The following is a 19,602-nucleotide window of genomic DNA, read 5'->3' as shown; positions in this document are numbered from 1 at the left end:
AGTTTTTTTCTGCACAATGGAACTGCACCAGCCTTTTTACAGGAATACTCATGGGCTACAGTATGTGTGTGTGTGGATGAAGACTAGGGTTGGCAAGGACACAGAGGCTGATAGCTGTGTGGGCCACAAACTGGCCGGGAGGCCCCTGGTGTGTGCAATGAGCAGACGGCAGCCAATGTGGTGATGTCAACACAGAGCGGCGTGTTCAGCAAGAAGGGGTGTGTTTTGGGAGGGATAGTAATGACGCTGATTTAGGGGGGAGGGTGGGGGCACCTAGTGGCTTGTGGCCTCGTCTATCATCGCAGTGGGGCCATCAGCTGTAACCTATACCAGCTGACCCGAGGAACCTCAGGCTGAAGTGGGGAGGGGGAATTCTTCCGTTCAGGCAAAGGCAATATGAATTCAAGTTGCCCAGTTGTTTCTAAAACCATGCTATGTATAGTGTAAATGGTTGTTACTGTATAGCTTCTTAAAATAAATAACAAAAACTCATGACGCATAATACTAGCAAAATAAATTGCAATAGTTACAATGGTGTAAGGAACAAATATAACATTATTGACACTAATAATGGGCTATCAAAAGTCTAGTAAGTCAGTCAAAGTAGCTACAGTCCACAACTCAAACCTAATTCTCTTAACAGGACTCCAAGCCTCCAAGGGTTCATGGAGTTTTATGATTGTTCTCAATAAAGACATGAAAGATGTGAAATTTTTTGTATTTTATTTTAGGCACATTATATTTGTTAATACTCACATTTTCTGACAAATTAATGCAGAAAACCATGAAATTCCAAAAGGTTCACATACCTTTTCTTGCCATTGTATATGTATTAAGAATGAAGCTAAACTCAGGAGGCATTGGTTGTTGCTTATATGATGACTCCTACAAACTCCTCTGAAGTTTACTTGTTGACATATTCTATATCTTTATGATTTTTAGAAACAAAACAACTAAAGCAAAACATTTTTTTGAGCTTTCATAAACTTTCGATAGGCTATTACTAGTTTTAATAATGTTATATTTTTTCCTTACACCATTGTAACTATTGAAATTTATTCTGTTAGTATTATGTATCATGAGGGATTTTTTGGTATTTTAAGAAGCTACACCGTACCAACCATTTACACTATACATAACATGGTTTTCTGACAAATGAATGCAGAAAACCATGAAATTCCAAAAGACTACATACTTTTTCTTGGCACAGTACATAAGGTGTTGATTTGCTGATCCACCTCTAGGAAGAAAGCATTTCCTGAAATGTCCAAAGTTACTTCATCAAAAAATTAATGTCCTTCATGTCAATGTCAACAGTCATTCTTTAACAATTTATGCATGAGATGAGAGCTTGAGTCTGAGGTTTAATCAGCAAATCAGCACTTTGCATACAGTCTACCATTACATTACGGATATATGATCAAAAGCTGTATAATCTTAAAGCATAAAAAGAGACACAGGTTGACAGCATAATCTATGTCTAAGTATTTTTCCAAATGTTGAATAATATGAAAGAAGACCTGACAACATCCTTGATGAATAATTAAATGATAATAGCCCCTATGTGTGCTTTTCCAGAGCAGACATATGCTTCTGTAGCCATAAAGAACATCAATAACATAAATAAGACATGACAAAAACACGCACTTCCTATGAACTCAACCTTGACCCTGACCCCAACCCCAAAAGATGACAAAGTCCTTAGCGCTGATCGTGACTCTGTCAGGCTGTGATTCGTTACGAACCTCTCATGTGTCTCAATACGTATGTGCCACACACAGTGTCATGTTTGGTCAAAGGGATGACTGTGGCTGTCAATCAGCAGATCCCATTAGACCCATCAAGTGGAAGAGCCTGGAGCTTTGTCCACTTAAGAACTGCCATTAATACATAGTATAAGTGCATCTGTTTGTGAGTATAGAGTGTGTAGGTACACTGTGTGTGTGTTTATTTGTGGAAGACAGTAAAGGCTCAGGGAGTGTATGTCATAAACATTTTTCCAAGTGTGACTGGGGCACCTGAAGGTTAAGTGAGTGCAAAAGTCCACAAGGGATGTGAACCTAAACAATACACGTCAAGACCCCAGAGCAGGTAAAGGACAATTCACACGTTCTCAGTCTGTGTATCTAATAAGGTATTCAAGTTTTTAAAGACTTTACAATTCCAAATAAACACTATTTTTGTACTCTTAAAATAATGACACTTGTATGTCACTAAGAATATAATTTTGGTTGAGTGGGGTCCCACCATCAGATTTATACTCCTGTGAACTGTGTTGTTGTTTAATACAATCAAATAGTTTGTGTACATTTGGCAGATGATGATGCAGCATGATGATGTGCATCCATCATGCTGCTGATTCCTTTAAGCAAGTGAATGATGGACCTGGTCAGCCGGTCAGACACCGGTCTCCAACTTGTGTTTCATCCACAGAGAGACAAGGAGGTGATGTACAAGCCCATAAGGAGACACAGAAGCTTCATGAATGCGTTAAAGTGACAAGAGAGAAGGAGACGGAGCATGAGGAGGGTGTCAAAAAGAAAACTGAACAGGCAGGAAGTTGAGGTTGCTATTAAGGAGTATTTAGTATAGGCAGAAACCTATACTATACAGAGGAAAAGGGTTATGTTTGAATACAGCTGCTCTCCTTCAAGTTCAGTGAACAAAAGCCAATGGCTAGCGAAGTAGATCTTACACAAGAAATCAACACTTGTAAGTAAGTTTGGGATTAAAGCATCTGCCAATGACAGTAAATGTAAATTTCATGTCTTTGTTAAAATCTGTAAACTATTTGAATAATAAAATAATCATCTTAGTCTATTTGAACAACAAATGCTGAATTTGTGTTGGTTCTAGCTTCTGCAGTGTAAGAAGATGCTTTTCCCTGACGTTCATGAGATTAAATTGAATATCTCTATGAGTGGATGTTCCCTTTCAGTCAACCCACTCAGCACAACATACTGTATAAAAATAACAGAAACAAAGAAAAAATACAGATTGTGGTCTCCAGAGTCTGCCTGGTATATATTTACATATACATAAACAGCGTTTGATGACAGCATTAGGAGGAGCACGCTTGCTTGTGTGTGTCCAATAATATATACAGTATAGATTTCCAGATGACCCTTGGCAATGGCACTAATATGTGACCTTTGAGTCTCAATGTAATGAAGAGAGCCTGCTGGAATAACTATAGAACTTGTGCCTGATGGTTCACTCTGGCCCCTGGCCACCATCAGCTCAGCAACTGGGTGAAAAGAGGAAAAGTGTAAAGTGAGGGTCTGGTGGCTAAGGTCAGGACGGGGGATGGGAAACAACTGTGTGATGAGGGACAGTCAAGGCTCTTGTCGACTTAGGTGTCAATTTGTTGAAAGCAGGGGGCTGAGGGGCTTCCACTCTCCTCTTTCTGATCCTTCAGAAAACCAGCACGTGGCTTGCACAAGGCAGGATCCAAATAAACACTTTGTACTTAGCTACTTCATGGTCCTCTTCTTTCTAAAAATGTGTTGCATTTGGTTGTTTAACTATATTTCTTTCTTCTTTTCTCAGGTGTGGAACCTTTCTGTAGTAAGTCTCCATGCCTACATGTGTGTCCTTAGCTCTATCTGCCCTTCTCTTATACAGCATCCTTACCCACCCATGGCCCCCTCATTCCATGGTGGCACTCAAGATGCAGCTGCCAAGCCCTAATTGGTCCCTCTGGGCCCCAGAAGAGCTGGCAGCAGCCTGCTAAAATGCTGATCGCAACCAGGAGGAGCGGGCATCTGCTTGGAGCGGACACCGCTGCTGAACCTCTGGCATAGTCTGCTCACAAACATATATATGGAGGCATATATACTATTAAAGGTCTTTCAAAGTCACAGCAGACCATAAGCCAACAACAGAAAGCTATAGCTCAATAGCAAAATAATTAGCCTAACACTAAAATAACCACTAACTAGTCATTAAAAGAAGTCACAGTAGAACTTGTTTTGTCATATGTTGATTCTAGATTATGCTTAATGATGCCAACAGACTGCTTCCTGCAGCAGGTTTTACAAACACCTGGGCATGCCCACAAAGTCTTAGTACCATTGAGTAAGTTAGTTACACAATCCTCAACATTGTGGTAATTCAACATGTGCTGCTTCCAACTGGTTGTTTATATGTACAAACTCATTAAAGCAAGAATGCACTGAAAGAGAAGCCTCCACGTGAGTCAGAGAAATGAGGAAATAGCAGCATGGTAATCCTCTCCAAAATAGACTAGGGGCCATGAACTTCAAGTACACAAGCTAAACTGTAAGAGAGCAGATACGCTGTGAAGTATCAAATGAAAGATGCACAAAAGTATACATACAAGCACAGAATGGCTGCTGTAAATGGGAGGCATTAGCAGGAGCAACCGATCTAATGTGTCTATACAAAAACATACTGTACACCTGTACATACTGTACAGATCAAGTCTGAATATCACACAAAGATAACCAGAGTAAATAGAAAATGGTTGTTTAAAATATGATTTCGTTTAGTAGGGAGGAAGCTGTTCAGCTGTACAGCTTGTGTTATAGAGCTTTATTTGCCTTGTTTTATAGGATTAGCAGTAAGTAATGCACCTGCCATATGTTGTGCCAGATGAACACAATAACATTATTATTATTATTATTATTATTATTATTATTATTATTATTATTATTATTATTATTATTATTATTATATTTTATTATTTTATTATTTTTTTTTATTATAATTATAATAATACATATTTGTGGATTTCAAACATTTTAACCAACTTGCGTCATGTTTCATTATCTGGATTCACATTATAATTTAAACTGATAATGGGGCTATTTGCCAATCAGTCCAGCATTACTGTCATCAAACAAGACAATCAATGATATCAGTGTGTGTCTCCACAGAGACGGAGTGGGGTATTTAACAGCTAAGCCCCCAAAAGACAGGACACAAATTAACCACTCACACACACACACACTCTCACACACACACACACACTCACACACACTCACACACACTCACACACACTCACACACACTCACACACACACACACACACACACACACACACACACACACACACACACACACACACACACACACACACACACACACACACACACACACACACACACTCTCTCTCTCACACACACGCACACACGCACGGTAAGCTGGACAGGAGACAAATTAACCACTTCCCACAGAGCAATTCACAAGGGAACAGGGGACAGTAAACGGCAAATGATCAATATCACCTTCTTCACAAGAGCCCACACAACATTAGCCCTATAGGCATACATAGTATAGCACAAGTATACAGTAAACAGTGCAAACTACAAACATGTGTCCCGGGGACATTATATCAATCATGTGCACATACAAATAACAGCAGTCTAATCCTAAAGCTCTTCTGCGACCACAGAAGTCACAGAAGAGTGGTAGTGATGCTCTCATCTCCACTGACAAGTGGCTTTCTCTCTTTTTTTTAACCCCTCTTTAACACTGAAGCTACAATGACAGGAGACAAACTAGCTATTTCCCCTGAAGCAACTCACCGGGGACAGCAGAAAATGAACTGCCCCAGATCAATACTGTACTCTCTCTCACAGTCACTCTCTGCTCTCCTCCACAGACACAGAAAAGTATGTCCCACTACAAAGAAGACAAACACGCTACAAGCTTAAAAACTTCAGAAGAGGAACTGTTCACATAAATTTACTTACTTAACTACTTAATGTGTTTGACTATCGCAGGTAGTGCATACTAGAAACTAATAAAGACCCTGGGATCCAAAGCAACAGTTCCTGAATGTTTACATTAAATGCAGCAGCCTGGCTATTTGTCATACTCAGGTTAAGGTCAACCTGTTTATGCTGCTACACTGCAATTCCATTTACTTGTGGCCATAAATAAACCTTACCCAACTTATTTACCTGAATCAAAATGCTCAGATAAAAAGACCATAACACCAAAAAAAAAAAAAAAAAAAAAAAAAAAGACCAGTGTCTGATACTGACACAGTTCTCAGCAGCAGTAGGCGATATTAATCTACTGTAATGAAAAATGCAGTAGTAACATTGACTGTTCCACAGTGTCTTTCTGACAAAGTTTAGAATTTGATAACATTTTCATCTCGTTTTGCATATTTATTACATTACATATAACTTGCAAATTATAAATTAAATTATACTGCATAAGATGTTTTGTCCTGAGTTTTGAGTGGAAAACTACCAAAAATATTTGTCTTTTTTATTTTGTATTCCATACTTAACAGAACAGATATCAAAAGAACAGGTGATTTCAAGCTAAATACTTAAAATAATATAACAACCCTAAATCGAATATTAGTATCACACCCGTTTGCAGTCGATCACTGCATGCTTTTAGAAGGTTAATGATACAATATGCAGCATAAGCTAGTGCTAGCATAATACTTTAAATCAATCCACTCTGCTTTGCCCAACCCTTCCTCTCTCTGCCTCACTTTATTCTTCATCCATCTATTATGCTCCATCACAGAACTGATGCAGTACCAGTTTGGTAACGAAGGTACCAAAAGCATCTCAGTAGCTGTCATAGAGTAAGATTTCTCCAGCACAGGAACAAAGCAGGAACCTGTTCCAGGAAAAGAGCAAGGGAACAGTCGGAGTCTCAGGTCCTACGCAAAAACCTGGTCATACCTTACATGGCTGGGGTTTCAGATAAGCTGAAGAGGATTTTCAGAAAACACAACATCCCTGTCTATTTCAAACCCACTAACACACTTAGACAGAAACTTGTACATCCCAAAGATCGGACTCCAAAACACAAGATGAGCAATATAGTGTATGCGGTCCAATGCAGTGAGGAATGCCCTGAACTGTACATTGGAGAAACCAAACAGCCGCTACACAGGAGGATGGCACAGCACAGGAGGAGTAACACCTCAGGTCCTGAATCAGCTGTGTACCTTCATCTTAAGGATAAAGGACACTCATTTGAGGACTGTGACGTTAAAATATTGGACAAAGAGGACAAGTGGTTTGAGAGAGGGGTGAGGGAAGCCTTGCATGTGCAAATCAACACTCCCTCTCTCAACAGAGGTGGAGGACTTAGACACAACCTGTCTTCTATTTATCATGCTGCCCTTTCATCTATCCCCAAAAAGGCCAGAACCAGTTCACACCTGCACCAGGTTGGACACACTTAACGACCCATTTAGGTGTTACGAGGGGGTGGGCTGAGGTGTGACCATTACATCCTTCACATCCCCCCCATCCTTTGTTTCACCTAACGAGCCTATTCAGGGCAAGGGGTGGAGTGAAACCAGCCTTGGAGCATAAATTTGCGGCCTCTAACCAACTATCTTCAGACTGAAGAAGCTACTTGGATGAGTAGCGAAACGTTTCAACTAACTAAAGGAAGTCCAGTTGCCATGACTAAACTTCCAGATAACTTCACCTGGACGACTGAGAATCTTCATTGACATATTCCAGCACAGATGTGCTCAGAAAATAACCTTACATAAGCATAGTCCAACTTTAAATCTAAGAGAAGAATAATTCTAACTCTAACAGCATGTCTCATGTCTTGTTAACACTCAATCAATCAATCCTTTTGCGTTCACTTTCTTAAGAGTGTCTTCATTCTTAGAGCCCACTTTCATTCAAAAAGCAACGTGTCAGCAGAAAAGCCACAGATAGGGGCCCAACTAGTGTCAACGATGCAGACACACTTTAAAAACTAGCCTGACAGACGCTCCACCATGGCTGACCATTGGCTTGGTGTGTAGTACCAACCCTTAAACTCACATCTGTATGTTGCATGTGCTTTAATGCTGTTTGCACTTTTTTATATACTTAATCCATTAATCTTTGACAAACTAAGGAACAATAATGTGAACTTTCCAATAAAAGAAAGATATATTTTAATTGTCATTTGTTCAATTTTAGTTTAAAGTTAACCTGTGTGAGAGTTAAGGCTTTAAAGTTACCTTTGTAATCAAATTAAACACTTTCCTGTTATAAGAGAGGCAGTGAATACTAAGTCATTTGTCAGTGAGGAACTCAAAAGGTTGACAAATAAGACATTATTGCTGGAACCAGCAGATGTAAAAAAGTGAGAAATATATCAATTTAACTGCTGGCAAAACTTCCGCATTTACACTATCCTGAAATAATGTTCCATGGTCATCATTTTCTGAAAATTAATAAAGTTAAGTGTCACACTGAATTCTCCAAAAGGTTAAGATTGCCAACTGTTTTAGATGCACATATAAATGCAGTTTTCTGGGAATATGTATATAATGTATCCTGTAGTGTAGTATCTATCATGCTAAAAACAAACAAACAAACAAAAAAACTCTAGTGCTAATTTTGGTTGCAGCAATGTTCTTCTTTGGAGCGTGGATTTTACCTGCTGCTCAGGTTGCTGAGCTAGCAGTGAACATGTGCACAGCCCCCTCTGCAGCTCGTTGTCAGGAATACAGAAATGGGATCTGTGGTGCCCATGCGTGCGAGTGTTTAAAAAAGTTAGTGTGAGAGTGTGTGTGAGTGTGTGTGTCTAAGTATGTGAGACTTCTGAATCTGGCTGTACAGCCTGACCTACTCACAGGTGATTATAAATAGTACTAATCCCCAATTCTGGGTTTTCATTCCAAGCTTCTGCTGGCCCAATGATCGAGACAGTGACCTTTTCCGACCAATCGGTGCCGCCTGCTGCAGCCTACTGTTGGCTGGTAACCAACCACGAGCCAGTCTATAAATTAAGAAAAGGTTTTAATCACCAAACTTTACATTTTCTGACTTTCCTATTCAGTTTTGTTAAGCTATGACTGTAGAAGATCAACAGGTTTTAGGAAATCATAAAATGAAGTAATCTTAAAAACATTTACTGCCAACAACATCAATATTAAAACTCTACGTTTCCAAATGTATTTAAACACTAACTGCTAGTGTCAGTTTCTTTGATCAGAACACAGTGTCAAAGTGTAGAGCCTCAATTACAACAGCAAAGATGATCAACATATCCTTCATTGTTTTTGCCTTTAGTACCAGTTATTAATATCACAACCACAGCTCATAGTCTGAGCTCTCCACCTATTACTGCTATCTCTCCTTTGCCCTTTATGCCAACCCTGCTGGCATGAAAGCTGCACAAAAACAAGCACGGCTTCCAGCGCCGGAGTTGCCATACCAAAGTGGGTTACACCTCTGCGACCACAAATACCAACAGCGCTATTGGCAACTCACTAACAATCACTTCAAAGCCACATTGCCACTGTAAATCATACAAGCTGTTTCAACAGAGTGCAGGAGGACTGAGCCACCTAACGCTGCAATCATGGTACGTGTGACGATACAGACAGAAACACAGAGAAACACACACAGAGTAAACACAAACACACTTCCCCCAACCACACACACAGTTGAGGACTCAATTACTCTGCGTCTGTTCAGAGTAAATCTCACTAATTAAATAGGTTAAGCATTAATTATTTAACCAGAGAGAGAGTAAGAGAGAGACCCTTGACGAGGAGAGAGGGTACAGAAGGAGCATGGGAAGGGGGTGATGGGGGGGACTCGGCATTCTTCTCAGGCTATAAAACAATCTGCACCCAGCACAGCTAATCAATACAGCGCTGCTGGAATTAGCAGTTATCTTAAAGCCCTTTAACAAGAGCATGCTAACTGAATAGTCATCCATTGTTAAAAAACAAAAACAAATGAGGCGAAGGGCAGACAAAAACATTTTTAGAATTTTTGAGTGAATTAATTAATGAATATCTACGAACAACATTGCTTCTTCAATAAATTAGTATTGTGTAAATATTCACCACCTTTTTAATCAAATAAAAATGCAAAGCCTAGACGTCAAATGTCTACTACAACAGCATGGTATTTAAAGGATTTGATTATGAACAGATTAGACAAACAAACAAAATCTGCAACTATTGGAAAAACTGATTGCACAATACAACAGGTGAAGTGTTGGTGGTGTTTCGGCCACGGTCTACCTGGTGTCGCCTCCTGACACTCTTCTCTTGTCAGGAGGCGACACCAGATTGTTTTACATAAACATATTTTCATGTTTTAATTATTTTTAATAGTTCACCAACAACCCCCATTTAACCTGCATTATGTTTACAGTGTAATAACAGAATTTGTTATAATTTCTTCTGCTGTAAAATCTCAGTTACATGTTTCTGGCTATGAACCAAAGAAATAAAACACAAGCTGTAATAAATAGAGAGAAGAAAGCAAGAAAAAAAGAGAGGTTGACAAGACCAATTAATCACTCAGTTTACAACTGTTCATGTCTGCAGATGAATCCACTCCACATTTGTTCCCAACACTACATCATTTCCAATGGTGAAAGCTGGGGGGGGGGGGCACATGTAGGGAGTAATATTGGGCTTAGGAGGCCTCCCCTTGGACTACAAGCAGGGGGTCAGAGACATAAGCAAAAGTTGGGGCATTGAGCTTAAAGGGTTTAAATGCCCATCATGACTGGAGGCAAACTGTCATATAGCGGAGGGAGGACTGAGAGAATGGACAAAGCATAACTTTCCCCATAAGATATTGAAAAAGAAGGCAAAGAGACATGGTTGATTGGAATTAGAGAGGGATAGGAGGAACTTAGAAAGGAAAGGAGTAGTATGGGCCGGTGGGGGAGATAGTGGGGGGGGGGGGGGTCACCAAATACTTCAACAAGACCAGAATAGACTTAGAGGGGGGCTTTGGGTGTCTACTGCAGTATGACTAAAATGGAAAGTTGGAAGGGCTGGAAAGAAAAAAACAAAACAAAAAAACATCAAGATGATAGGGAGTCAGGTTTCTCCTCAGCCTGGGGCCTTTGACCTGAAGCCTGCCTCTGGGGTTTGGCTGAACAACCAGGTGGGGTAGACAGGAACAAGAGAATATGACAAAAAAAGATGACAGAAAGATGAAGCCAGGCAGAAAGACAGAAAAAAGGAAAGAGCTCATGACAATAACAATCTGAGTAATGAGCTAGAAGGGATGATCAGTTCATTTGACCACACAACATTCACTATCATTACAGGAATATGGGTCCTGGCCTCTACTTGGCTCCACCAGCATACCAAGACACTCAGCCAAGCCATCAATTAGGGGAATACGTTTAATCCTTCTGCACAGGAAAGAAGACTAGGGTGAGCAATTACTGAATGTGACAGCAGATTGAAGACCAAAGCAGGGGAGAAAACGATGGAAGGTACATATGTGTGGTCACTGTGACCTCTGCAGTGCTGGCATGAAAATAGACGTTTTCTGCCCTGACCCTTTAGACAGGGCAGAAAAGGTTATTGTTGTTTGGGGTGGGGGGCCTTATATGTAGATCAAATCATGTTTTATGATAAATGAATGTAGAAACCACTGAAATTCACATACTTTGTCTTGTCACTGTGTAGTAATAGTGTAGCTACACAGTTTTTTATTTTACAGACAATCAAACCAAAGACCAAAGCTGCCTGACAGAAAGTCCACCTATGATCACTTAGATCATAGGAGCTGGAATTAGCTAATATTTTAGATAAATACTTGAGTCTGTAACTCAAAGAGACGACTGCATTGTTTGATTGGATTGTACAGTACAATTTATAAACCACCGAGAAATCCTCAACAACACCATGAAGTCATAAACCATTCCCCATGTCAACAACCATACCCACTGCCCAGATAACCCTGTTCTGGCCCCAACCAGACACACAATCCCTGCTCTACCATGTGTCCATGCCTGTGTGTGTGAAGAAGTGTGTGTGGTGGGGGCATAATTAACGTGCCAAGCGCTCCTCAGACCCAGCAAACCGCCAATGATTATTATGGTAACACGTCAGTGTGCAGACATATGGAGGAGAGCTGGGGGGATAGTGTTACTGTCATAGGGTCAGAGTACAGCAGAGTGAGGGGCTGGGCAGCTACACCAGCATGCTCTCCAGCTGACAAAAGGTGAAGATTTATGGAGCAGCTCCTAATGGCCCCTGGATTCCCCCCCCCCCCTCTTCTCGCAGTTTCAGTATATAATAAAGTATTATTAATATAATTAAAAGTTAGTCGGCACTTAAACTACATTTTCACAAACTAATAATGCAACATAAAATTAGTTCCCTAATACATGGGGATATTGGCAGTAAAAAACACGCATGGTTTAAAAACACAATAAATCCAAAGTTTTAGTGAAGGTGCCCTACCTTGACAGAAGTAATGAGCAACTTTTATGTTTTTAAATATTTGGTAGATTAAACTTACGACTTCTACGAAAAAGCTCATTGTACAAAATGTCACAGTCTTAAGGACAAAAAATTAGATCAACATTAGAATTTATAGTCTAAAAGCAAAAGATGACAACCCTTTACTGAGCCAACCCGTTTACCAATAAATGGCACTCTCATTGCTTGACATGTGTTCTCAAATAATTAGTAGAGCTCTGCTTGTATCCTGTTCGGTTTCTGATTTCAGACAGCCTGGCACACAAGCCACTCTTCTGGGTACCAAGAAAACATTTAAGTGGGAGTTAGTCACAGTCATCTCAGGCTAAAGTTTCTGGGCTCAATGGTTTTGATTACACATTTCAACACATGCCCCTCATCTTATCTCATCTCATCTCATCTCATCTCACAGATACATAGGATAACTCTCCCTACGTCCCCTCGTGATGGAACTAGCAGTAACTTTTGTAACATCTAGGACAAGCCATAAGACTCCAGCGATCTGACCGGGTCTAAGTGCTAGTCCTAGTAGTAAGGACAATCAATCTCCATGTTGACCTTAAAAGAGTCAGAACTTTAATTAAAGGCCCGTTGACAGTTTGATGAGAGTCCTGGAAAAGAGGAGGGGCTCTTACAACACAGATGGGGAGGAGTTACTCATGTAGGCATACTGTAGGTTTAAGGGTCTGATGATGACATACACAGCTCCCTGGACCCAGAGAGGTTAATGCCAAATGTTACTGTGCACCAGGGTGAAGAGCTATACTAAGCCTGTCCTGCACAAGACACCATCTTTCCAAATAGCATACCATTTATATACATATATGTATATACTGTATACACAAAATACACATACATAGGCACTGAGATACATTCATGCTGAGGTTCAAGCTACTTTTTTCTCAAAAATTATTCCACAAAAATGTAAAAATTAAAACACTGCATTTTGTTTGATCTCCTGTTCTGTCTGCAATGACAACAGCAGTTTCTACCTAAATCATTAGGGCAACATTTCTGGAGGTGTGATTCCTTTGCATTTGTGAGGGCACACATGCCTTGTAGAGTATGTGCATGAGTGAGACAAATGGTGACATATAACGAGAAAGAAAGCCACAGACAGAAAGAGAAGACAGAGGTCCACCTGTTTGACACAGAGAGCCTGAGAAAGTGTAGAGGAATGAGCAGAATGCCTGTGTGTGTGTATTAGGTTAAGGTCCACACAGTACCAGTGTGTATGTGTTGTCTAACTGATAATACTATGGGAGCACTAGGGACTGGCATTTAGAGAACGGTATGCAGTCAAGCAGCTGAAGGGACAATCATACACACCAATACACTCACACACAAACAAACTATTAAAATCATTTGACCAATAAAACATTCTGAGAAAGATCAGAATGCAAATACATATGATATAGAGTGGCGCTTCCAGTATGCACATAGCAACCATGGCTCTGTGCTGTGAGGTCAGTGAATCAGTGAGATGAGCGACTGACAAATGGACAAGTGGCTGCCGTGTGAAGGAAAAGTGGGAGAAACTGGAGCAAGTGTGAACCAGAGAGTGATGCAAATAAACTAACAAAAATAAACAAATGTGTGTCAGGCCAAACTAAAGACCAAAGAAAAAAAAAAAAAGTTGTACATGTTGTAATGCATGGAATGTGAACTGGCTGCAAAACCTGTTCCTAGTATACAAAATTCCTTCCAAAACCAACTATGACATATACAAACACAACAAGCAGCATGCTTGTTGTGTTTGTAAGGAACAGTTTACACATTGGAACAATTCAATAACTTCCCAATAGTGACAGAAAACGGACAAAACAAACGGTAAGAAGATTATACAGAACAGTATAGATGCTGTTAATGTACGGTGACATGTTCATACATATAACTGGAGAGAGTGGAAAATGCCTGTGAGAGAAAGGGCCTGATGCAGAGCAGCACATATGATTTATGGGTGAAATAAATGGGATCACTGTAGGCACGGTAATAGGATCACTGAAGGGAAGGATGAGGTGGGGGGGGGGGGGGGGGGGGGGGCATTCTTTTGTGGTGGTAATGGGCTCCATGGTATCAGGTGGTAGAGGGGCAGCTTGTTGGTAAGTTGATGCTGAGAGAGCAAAAGGTGGCAGCACTGCTACTGTAAGAGGGCCACACGCTCTCACACTCCTGAACCCCAGCGTGTGTGCGCGTTTCTGCAGACAGGTCTAGCTAGAGAAAATAAAGAGGATAGTTTGGGACGCCAGGTAATGCATTATGTTAATGAGTACTCAAAACTATAGACCGCCATGAGTGATTTTAACCAGGACTTGGACCAATTGATGAGTTTAACTAATACGGTTAATTCATGAGTACTAGTTAGTAATTAAGACTAATACGAGGAGGTTATGTAATGTTCAGACTGAGAGACTCAGCATAAGAATGCAGAAGTTGGCACAGGTGAGAGGATTAGGGCTAAATATAAGTCAGGAGATCTAGAAGGAGTATTTTTTCATATCCATTAGTTTTAACACGTCAAAATATCTCAGTGATTTTTCAAATGAAACATAATTTTAAACTTGAGAATTACTGCAGAAAACACTTGCTCATAAATGTTGAAGATTGTGAGGTAAAATGAAAAATTACACCAATCAAATTACATTACACAATAATTTGCCTGGAATTTGGCTTTTTGACATATTTGGCTGATTTAGTTTCATTGCAGCATCATACCAGACAGATTTGTAAACCAATGTGAACCTTTTGGAATTGATAAATATAATGTGCCTGAAATAATAATACAAAATAATTTTTTTATTTAGAACAACCATAAAAAATCTCATAGTGCGACTTGAACCTTGGAATGACCTCAAAAAGCTAACTGGAGTCACATATTAGCATACCCGGAGTCGTGTTAGGAAAATGAGTTTGTTGTTTGAGCCATCAATCAAGAATTGTTGATTTACATAAAGCTGGACTTCAGGAATTCACCTGTCTACAGTTAGGTAAATAATATAAAAACAGAGACACTTTGGAACTGTGACTATTCTACCAAGAAGTGGGCGGCCAGTCAGAATGACCCCTAGACAACAACAACAAACACTCATTAATGAGGTAAAGAAACGACCCAGAGTTTACGAAATTAATGCAGAAAACCACAAAATTCCAAAAAGTTCACATGCTTCTTCTTGTCACTGTATTTGTAAAATAAACCCAAATTGTAAAATAAAAATTAGTGTGAATAGTTCCTGCAATTACAAACCCCATTTCCAAAAAAGTTGCAGAAAACACTAAACTAAACAAAAAACTAAAAGCTGTGATTCAACTGAACTTTTATTTATCTGACATTTAGTCATTTGACACTTGTACCCAAAGCAATCTACATTTAAGGCACAAAACAAACAAGAAATCTAGGAAAAACACTGCCATGAGAAGAAAAGTGAGATTGGGGAGAGCATTTAATGCGTTCAGCACACATTGAGGAACACTAAGACTCCAGACTTCCAAAATTAGCAGGTTAATCAGTAACACTCGTCATGATTGAGTCTTAAAGACAGATGGGTCTTTGTTTACTAATTTTATATTCATCATATTTCTCAGCATGAGGTTGCAAAGAATTTAGGTCCTTCCCCACCAACAGTCATAATGTTATTAAAGAATTAAGGAACACTGGGAAATCTCAGTGTGTAAAAACTGAGGAGGGAAACCGTGTATCAATTCGCATAATCTTTGAGCCCTCAGAAGGCACTGAATGAACGATCATGGTACCATGATGATGAGGAGTGGACTGAACGACAGTGAATTTGTGCTCTCTGGTCTGACGAGTCCCCGTTTTTGGGGAAAACTTCCAAAAGCATCCAAAGATGAAAAAGACTTTCCAAACCAGTATGAGCGAAAGATGCAAAAGCCAGCATCTGTGATGGTACGGGGGTGCATCATGGCAAAGGTACAAACTGGGAAATTAAAAAGACTGCCATCAAGGCAACGTCAGTGGATCTTACAGCAGGTTAATGTCAGGTCTCATTCTGCACATGCTAGAACAGCATGGCTTCACAGACACAGAGTGTGTGCGCTTGACTGGCCTGCCTGCAGTCCAGATTGGTCTCCTACTGAAAATGTGTGGCACATCACAAAACAGAGAATCAGACAATGGCGACCACGGGCCACTGAGCAGAGGAAGTCTTTAATCCAGCAAGAATGGGCAAAGATTCCATTAACAAAAATGCAACAATTAGTAAACTTAGTTCCCAAATGATTAAAATGTGTAATAAAAGGGGAAGATGATGTAACACAGTGGTAAACATGCCGCTGTCACAACTATCTGAGCTGCAGATACCAAACTTTAAATTTCAATTTTCAGTTCCAACACTGAAAGATACCGTCAGATTCAAGATGTTTAACAAATAACAGAATTACATTTTTATTGCATTGTGGACAAAGTCTCACCTTTGGAAATGGGGAACCTAACTTGCTAATGATGTTAAACATTATTTCATGGTTTATATTCAGTTTCGTTGTCTCCTCTGGATCACAAACAAGTGTTCTGCACAGTATTTCTTATTAAAGGGTTTAATTTCCAGCAATATGTAGTCAATAATAAGTCTGTTTTATGTTTAAATGTGTGTGTTCTACCTTCAGCTGATGTTTAATTGAGGGCTGAAATGATCAGGCAACAAATCAATTAACAGAAAACTCATCGGCTATATTGATAATGGATTAAGCATAATATTTTTCAAAGCATTCATACCTACCATACCATACAGACATTCACAATAATCACAACTTATCACCTAGGTTTTCAACCATGATTTACAGCATTTTAACAACTTCTCTTTTTTAGACAAAATAAAAAAATAGTCAGAGGTCTATTCAGTAATCAAAATGTAAATGGAAAATAATGGTTAAAATATTCTAATTCAGAAACCTATAATTCACGACAGATCATACCTAAAATGCCTACAGTCGGCAAAGTGATACAGTATGTGGCTTAAAAACTGGAAATATTAGCAGAACAGTGAGGACAGCTACAAATAGGGAAAAGACTGAGCGAGACTGGATGAGAGATGGCGAGGGAGGAAAAAGCCAAGTGAGATAGAGACCTAAAACGCTCCAGAAGCCTGTCACATGGGGCCCGAAGCCGCTCGGCTCAGCACTCTTCCTCTCTGTGTTCTGCCTGTTCCTGACATTTATCTGCTTTATTAGATTATCTTGGCTACATGGCTGTCTCCAGGCGCATGCAAGTACACGCACATATAGATATATACATACACAGAGCTCTCAATTCATTACAGGCCTAACTGCTTACCTAGGTTTATGCCGTCTTTAAATTAAGCTGCAGATAACCAAGTACCTTAAAAAACGCCTGCCCCCTGAGGTGAAGAGGGGAGGTTAAAGCTAGTCATTGAGGAGGAAATTAAGAAACATTGTTTGTGAGTGTATTATCATGCATGTGTGAGTGGTCATAAGGTTGGTTTTTAACAGACTCATCTATAGGGACTCTGCTTCCCATCATTAGTAATTCAATTTGCTCTTTATTAGCAGCTCTTATCGGAGGCACAGACGGCTATGAGCAGCTTTCCACACTCCATCTTCCTCTGCACTCACCCCTGCTCCACCTTCCCAGTGTCTCTGATTCTGAGTCCACATCTTTAATTAGAAATGCATGTGTTCCTGCTGTAAGCCTGTCAGGTTCGCCACACGAGATAAAGCACAGGAAGGAATGATGAAGAAGTAGGAAAGGGGGAAAGGGATGTAAAGAGGTGTGAGAAAGGAGACGCGTAAAGTTAAAGAATCAGTAGAAGAGAAACAGACTGATGGATGCAGAACCATGGGGACGAATAAAGCCTAATGTTAATAGTGATGGCTTTTCTAATGTCTTCTGACTCCATTGAGTATGGGAGATTACACCAAGATGGGCATGAGGCGTGTAGGGTACATGCAGAATGACCGGAGGGTTGGAGGGGCAAGTGGAGAGAGGGGGGGGAGGGAGAGGGAGGGACGGGGAGCTGTAAAAACAATGATTGCTTTCCATCAGGTTAGGCCTATATTCTACAGTTCGTTAAAACAATCCAATTTGCAAAAGGATAATTATGCATTAGCTCCTTTTTATCTACTGCAGAGAGCAGTGCCAGGGCTTGATAGCAGTGGCGCTGCCTGCCTCCACCTCTGCAAATTACCCGCTATCGGCACTTGTTCGCCATCACGGCTGAATTGGGCAATCAATTAACCTCCCCCCTCCTCTTATAGTCTGCAGGTACCCTCTGACAACCAGCAACACAAAGACCTTACAATAAGGACATGGATGTGAGCTGCTGCCATCTACTGGAGATGGTCATCATAGGTGCTGTCAAAGCTTCAGATAAAGGCCAATTATGTATAAGATTGGTCCCAATCCCATACCACATAAACAGGCATAAGAAGAAAGCTTGATTTTAGTGTGCATTGCTAACCGACATTAGTCTTCCACAAAGTCAAATGGCGTAGTTATAATTAATTGTAGATGTAGGTAAAGTATAGCACTATTTAACTTGCAGTATTCTGACAACATTTTGGGGCATGTAATGCAGGACTTATAGGTATTTAAAGAAAACACGGTGCAACATAAAAATTAAGTGTAAGCCAACAAAAAGCAATAAACTAAAAAGCAAAGAGCCAAGTGAGAATCCAAATAAAAATGCTAACACGCTGAAAGTCCAAACCAAAACTAAAGTATAGCTCAAAAGAATCTACTTAGTGCACATCTGAAATCTTCCATACTGATTTTGATAGAGAGAGTGCTGCGGCAAATAAATTATATGATATGATCCCATCAACTAGAACAGGTTAAAAACAACTGGCTAAATTAAATCCAAATAAATAAAAGGTCAGCTAACAGTAAGGCACACAACAGGGCATAAAGTACTGACAGCACCATTTGTTTTACAATTCTCACAACAAATCTAGTAGAAATGTCATGTGTATCGTTGGAAAATCAAAGCATTTCAGAAAGGTATTACAGAAAGGTAAAGGCCTGCCATCTATGCAGGACATCTAGCTAGCTAACAGCTGAATGGACAAATGGTGAGTTCTTTGTTAAAACAAGTTGTCATAGCACCACCAAAAAACGCATAAGTGTTACTAGCTGAAGTGTGGGAACATTTTAAGATCCACATGCTTTTAGCAAAGGAAAGGAAAGGAAGAATGAAGAGAAGGATTTACAATGACTCCAAGGTTCCAGCACTGTCCAGTGCAGTACCATCATTGTACCATGGGCCCTCCTCTGACCATATAATGTTCATTTCTAAGACTAAACCTTTGGTTGACATTAGAGGAATTGTCATTGTAGAATATAGTACTCACTATGGACATTTACAGAAACATTAAAAGAAATACTATAATCTAGTCTCAACAGACCTGTTTCAAAATCTAAAATAAATACACAGT

The 19,602-nt window shown here is 39.9% G+C and overlaps 1 protein-coding gene across 2 annotated transcripts in view; it reads right to left on the bottom strand.

Moving 5' to 3' along the window:
- Positions 1–19,602, bottom strand: part of zc3h3 (zinc finger CCCH-type containing 3) — a 49,649-nt gene that overhangs the window by 26,765 nt on the left and 3,282 nt on the right. The gene's annotated exons all lie outside the window — the stretch shown is intronic.

Source organism: Anabas testudineus, chromosome 4 (assembly GCF_900324465.2).
Source record: "Anabas testudineus chromosome 4, fAnaTes1.2, whole genome shotgun sequence".
NCBI classification, from domain to species: Eukaryota; Metazoa; Chordata; class Actinopteri; order Anabantiformes; family Anabantidae; genus Anabas; species Anabas testudineus.
Note: the sequence above shows the minus strand (reverse complement) of the source record. Positions and strands in the feature narration are given on the sequence as shown.